General features: G+C 40.1%; 1 pseudogene; it reads right to left on the bottom strand.

Annotated features, from left to right (window-relative positions):
* Window positions 1-3425: 3425 nt before the first annotated feature.
* Window positions 3426-6000, bottom strand: part of LOC148116358 (uncharacterized) — a 56346-nt pseudogene continuing 53771 nt past the window's right edge.

Below are 6000 nucleotides of genomic sequence, written 5' to 3'. Positions count from 1 at the left end.
TGCTATTGCTATTGTTATTGACTTAGGCATAAACACCAGCTGGGTGACTTTGGACCAGTCACTCTCTCCCATTTCCATCCCAGTGGAAGAAACTGGGAAGGAGGAGGAGTATTAGGTATGTTTGCCGTTTTGAGTTATTTATAAAAATAATGAAGGCAGGATATAAATAAATAAATATTAGGTATGATTGCTGCCTTGAGTTCTTTATAAAAGTAATAAAGGTGGAATACAAGTAAATAAAGTAAAAGTAATACCTCCTCGCTTAATCTAATATAATGAGTAAAGTCTAATTGCTCTTCCCATCAGCTAAACAATGCCAGCTGGCGGGCCCGCAGGGGAGGGCCTTCTCTGTGGCTGCCCCAGCTCTCTGGAACCAGTTACCTCCTGAAGTCTGGACCATCCCCACCCTATTGGCCTTCTGAAAAGCGGTGAAGACCTGGCTTTTCCGGCAGGCCTGGGGCTGTTGATCTCGCTCTTGTGATCTGACGAGATCTGGCCATGAATGGTGTGAATGAGTTTTTAATGTTTTTAATTTTTCAATGTTTTTTTATAATGATTTTTTAAAATGTATTGTGAGACATCCTGAGTCTTCGGAGAGGGGCAGCATATAAATTTAATTAATTAAATTAAATTAAATTAAATTAAATTAAATTAAATTAAATTAAATTAAATTAAATTAAATTAAATTAAATTAAATTAAATTAAATTAAATTAAATTAAATTAAATTAAATTAAATTAATTTTCAAAAATCAGACAGTCCCAATAATTATCAAGGGCTTCCTGTAAATTATCAACTAGAAGGAGTTAGAAGCTGGTGAACTCCTTCCAAGATTATCCATTGGAATGTTGACTATTATCCTTTTTATGGATCACATCATTACAATCTGGCTGAAATACATACAGGTTGTCCTCAAATTGCGACCACAATTGAGCCCAACATTTCCATTACTAAACAAGGCAGTTGTTTAGCAAGTTGCACCCCATTTTACAATCTTTTTGTCCCCATTTTTAAGGAATCCCCACAATTGTTAAGTGACTCATTTGTTGGTTAAGTGAATATGGTTTTCCCCATTGACTATGTTTGTTGGAAGCCAGCAATAAGTATGAAAAGCAGTCATAAGTTAGTGCCATTATAATTTTTTAATGGTCACCAAATGAATGCTGGTAAATCAAGGGCTAGCTTTTATCTTATGAGGTCAAGCAGTGGCTGCAAGCAGAGAAAAATCTTAGCAGCAAATGATGGTTAAGGATGGGTTTACTAGATGATGAGGAGTCAAATCAGAGTCAAATCAAGGAGTCAAATCAGATTAAACCAAAAAAGCAAATGTGTCATAAACAACCACACTAGGGTTTCCTTTCTAATACAGAGAATTATAAATGTGCTTGAGGCTTAATGCCTCTCTTGCTTATTTAAACTTATCTCATCGAGGAATGCTTTTTATGTTGCGTTCAAACTCAACTGCATTTTATCTCTTCATTTTAATGCTCCAGTAAATTCATATTTATTCATTAACGTTTTTACCAACAGGATCCTCGATCAACAGTCTAAATAAACAGCTTTTTCTTTTATCAAATTAACAGTCATTCTGGTCCCTGTCTCCAGTATTGCCACATATTTTATAGAATCATATAAAACAGCTAAGAGCCATGGTGGCACAGTGGGTTAGAATGCAATATTGCAAGCTAACTTTGCTCACTGCCAGGAGTTTGATCCTGAGTGGCTCAAGATTGACTCAGCCTTCTATCCTTCTGAGGTTGGTAAAATGAGGACCCAGATTGTTGGGGGCAATATGCTAATTCTGTAAACTGCTTAGAGAGGTCTGTAAAGCACTATGAAGCAGTATATAAGTCTAAGTGCTATTGCTCTTATAAATTTGTAGGTTTGTAAGAAACTGCCGGGACCCTTGTACAGTTTGCAAGAAAATCAACTGCACCATCTATGAAGATTATTAATGATGGGTAATGTTGATAGGAGAAAAGATTGTCATCGATGGAATATGCTGTTTTTCCATACCTTTATTTTGGGACCATTTGGCCAGTGTATGAATGTCTTCCTTATGGCTACAGAGTGATTTGTAACCTTTCTGGCTTCTTATACTTCAATTAAAAGTCTTCACTTCTCCCTTTTCCAAACTGGGAAAATACGGGTAACCAGGGTAGCTTCAAAGGAGTAAGAAGTTCAAGAGAAGAAAAAACACAGTAATATCCTCTGCCCCTTCAATAATAAAGGATAAGGTTGAAAAACAAAAGCTGAATCTCTATGAAAAGGATGCTTCTGAGAAACTGCCAGCAGATTTTCATTCATTCATTCATTCATTCATTCATTCATTCATTCATTCATTATTCATTCAATTTCTATAGCTGCCTATCTCAAATAAGTGAGACTGGGTGGCAAACAATCTTAAAACAATTAAAAACAGTTATAATATAAAATTAAATATATATGACAGCTAAGACAAAATTTCATCATAGATGTCAATACAGCCAGGAAATGGCTCTAGGCCGGGACACAAAGCCAGATCTTCAAAGCCTTTCCAAAGATCAGTGTCAGAGGTGGTATTCAGCAGGTTTTGACCAGTTCCGGTAGTGGAAATTTTGAGTAGTTCAGAGAACTGGTAAATAGCACCTCTGGCTGGCCCCACCCCCATCCATTCTCTGCCTCCCAAGTCCCAACTGATCGGGAGGAAATGGAGATTTTAGAATAGAATACAATAGAATTCTTTATTGGCCGTGTGCTTAGACACACAGGGAATTTATCTTGGTGGATACGCTCTCAGTGTACATAAAAGAAAAGATACATTAGTCAATAATAATAATAATAATAATAATAATAATAATAATAATTTTATTTATATACCGCCCATTCTCCCGAAGGACTCCCCTGGGGTGGGGAGGGAATGGAGATTTTACAGTATCCTTCCCCTGCCATGCCCACCAAGCCATGCCATACCCACCAAGCCACAGAACTGGTAGTAAAAAATTTTGAATCCCACCACTGATCAGTGGGGTAAGGGTCATCCTCAGTTCTGATGGGAGAATGTTCCAGAGGGCAGGGGCTACAAGAGAGAAGACACATCTTCTAGACCAGGGCTGTCAAACTCCCGACCCGCGGGCCGAATGCATCACAAGCTGACTACACCCATGCCTGGTTTAACGAAGGGGAGAAAAGTCCCAATATATAACGTGATGCCGTCGTGATGACGTGAGTTTGACACCCCTGTTCTAGACATTCCTTGGCTGACAGGATCTGTAGTTGCCATACCAAACTGGACTGGAAACCACTGGGGAAAAAATGGTCCTTCAATTAACCCTGTCTCAAACCATGAAGGGCTTTAAAAGTTAGAACCAGCACCTTGAATTGTACTTGGAAACACATAAGCAACCAATGCAGCTCTCAAGAAGAAGTGGTGTTACGTGTGACATATCAGACACCATTTACTACTTGTACAGCCACATATGGCACCAATTGAAGCTTCTCAATGGTTTTCAAGGTCAGTCTCCTGTAGAGCATTTTGCAGTAATCCAAATGAGAAATCACGAGGGCGTGAGTGATTGTGAGCAGAGCCTCGCACTTTCGTCTGAGAACTAGGGTGAATGAAAGGCAAAATGTGTCACACAAATTGATTTGAGTCTGTCCATTGCCTGGAAGCTTCTTTGCAAACAGAAAAGGTTCCTCAATTTTGCTGAGGTGCATCAATGAACTGCCTACAATTTCAGGACCCAAATGCACCCCCAAAGCTGTTGGGAAATCCTCAGATCTCTACCAAACTTGTCACAAAACTGCAGTTTTTCACAAGGCAGAAAGAGGAATCTGTTCAGTACAAGAAAGTCAATTATATTTACTGGATCTAATGAGATTCATTTAACCTTACTTAAATACAAATTAAAACTAAATCAAATTTAGTTTTATGATGGTCTCATCCTCTTCATTGTTCTGACCCTGCCCATTCTTTAGAGTACCACCTTTGAAATGCCTCTGAAAGGGCAAGCACAGACAAAACAGCTCTCTTCCTCCTTCTACAGAGCTTAATGCGGCTATAAAAAGTCATAAGCATTAACATTCCCATTAGATGATTAACTTGGTGCAGTCATCCTTTACATGTTTCTGAAACCAGACTGACCAGCTTGGCCAAGAACATCTCTTCAAAATGCAGGCAATGTTCTCGAGAGATCATACATCTTGAGCTGCTGCTTCAAACTTCACTCCTTTCCTGTGTCAGCACCTCAACCAAAGCAAACACCACATTTGACTTTTTACAGAGCTAGCTCCTGCAAGGACTCTCCATGTTACCAGTAAGGTCTTTATTTGAGATTGCTTTAATTTAGACTTATTCACAAAAGAGTTCAGTATGACTTATCCTAGACTGTACACGGTGACTCAGTGACTGTCCAAACATAGCTGGTGTATGGCTCCCATAATCCAGACCATTGATGATGCTACCTGAAGCTGATGGGTCTGAAGTCCAATGGTACTTGGCCTTCAGCACCGACATCCTGCAGGGTAGCTGATAGGACCAAAGTTATTGAGTCATGCACGGTATTTAGATCAAATTCTGGTCCCCTTCAGCTAGGTGCTTTAAAATGCTTTAATTTTCCATCTATTTTCCCTAGCAAAGATGACTCGGTAGGAAGTGCTATTGGCCAAAATGCCATGTTTGAAAAATATTAATGAACATAAAATGTTAATTTCAGTCATTAAGTTCAGCCATCACATTTACAATGCAATCTTCTGCATGGTATGCAGATACAACAATTAGAGAGGCAATAGATATTAAATGCTTTAAGTACTTGAATGGAGATGACATTGTTGTAAACACACTTCTCTATTAGAAGTATTTAGGTTACAATCCCATGCTAGATCCTATTCCTGGAGCCATAGGATTTGTTTTCCATTCAAGAACAAAGATATCTTCAAGCCTACAGTAGGGACACACAGACATTGAAGTTATTTGCCATTCATATGTCTAATGAACAAAGTTCTCCTATCTCCTTGCTGTAAAAACCTTAAATTTACATGTAATCTATGTAGGGGTGGGCTGCTGGGGATTCGCAGGGGTTTGGGAGAACCTCTAGCTAAGATTTTGTGCAGTTTGGAGAACGCCCAAATCCCACTCCTGCCCCTCCCAGGAGTCCCCACGTGGCCTGTTTTGGATTCAGGTAAGTGCAGGGCATGAGGGGAGGCTCGGGGAGGGCGAGAAACCGGCCTACCGGAAGTTTGGGGAGGCCAGAAATGGGCCTGTTTCTGGCCTCCAGAGGGCCTCCAGAGCCTGTGGAGGCCATTTTTGCCCTCCTGGAGGCTTAAGAAAAGCCTCCGGACCCCAGGGAGGGCAAAAATGCCCCCCACCATGGTGCAGGAGGCTGACTAGGCCACACCCACTATGGCCATGCCCACCCAGCAACCGGGCAGAGAACCCCTTGCTAAAATTTTTGAAGCCCACACCTGGTTGGCCCTGACATTGATTTAGATTTCTCTCCTTGTACTGTATTGAATGCACTGATAGAGAATTCCAATTTTAAAGCAAAAACTGCGGGGGGGGGGAGAAAAGTCCTTTTCCTACTTCACTTCCCCTTATTGGCAAGATCTCAGAAGGACTTAGACATCTTGGAGACTCAAAGCACTCCGGGAAAAAAAAAGTTGGATTACCTTGTTAGTCTCCAGTAAGTCATCTCCTGATATACTTTCCGCCCCACCCCCACAATACTAATGGAAATTGAAGTTCATTTCTTCCTCCCAGACCATATCATGCTTTGCAAAATCTGTGTACCTAACACAGAGTAAATCATATATGAATGCTATGTACATAATTTATGCCCCCATTTTGATGGTTCGGATTCAAAGATCCTTTGTTGTACAAGGGAGGGAAAAAAATGATGTCAAACATAATGGAAAGAAGATGCCATTAATCTTGAAAATCACTGCTCTTCCCGGAACAGTTGAGATAGTCTCCTGAGGGAAAGCGAAGGGGTAGGCATGGGGAAGGACAATTAATAGTTAATCT

Source organism: Pantherophis guttatus, chromosome 1 (genome assembly GCF_059756535.1).
Source record: "Pantherophis guttatus breed Tessera chromosome 1, ASM5975653v1, whole genome shotgun sequence".
Lineage (NCBI taxonomy): Eukaryota > Metazoa > Chordata > Lepidosauria > Squamata > Colubridae > Pantherophis > Pantherophis guttatus.
This window is presented reverse-complemented; position numbering and strand designations above follow the sequence as displayed.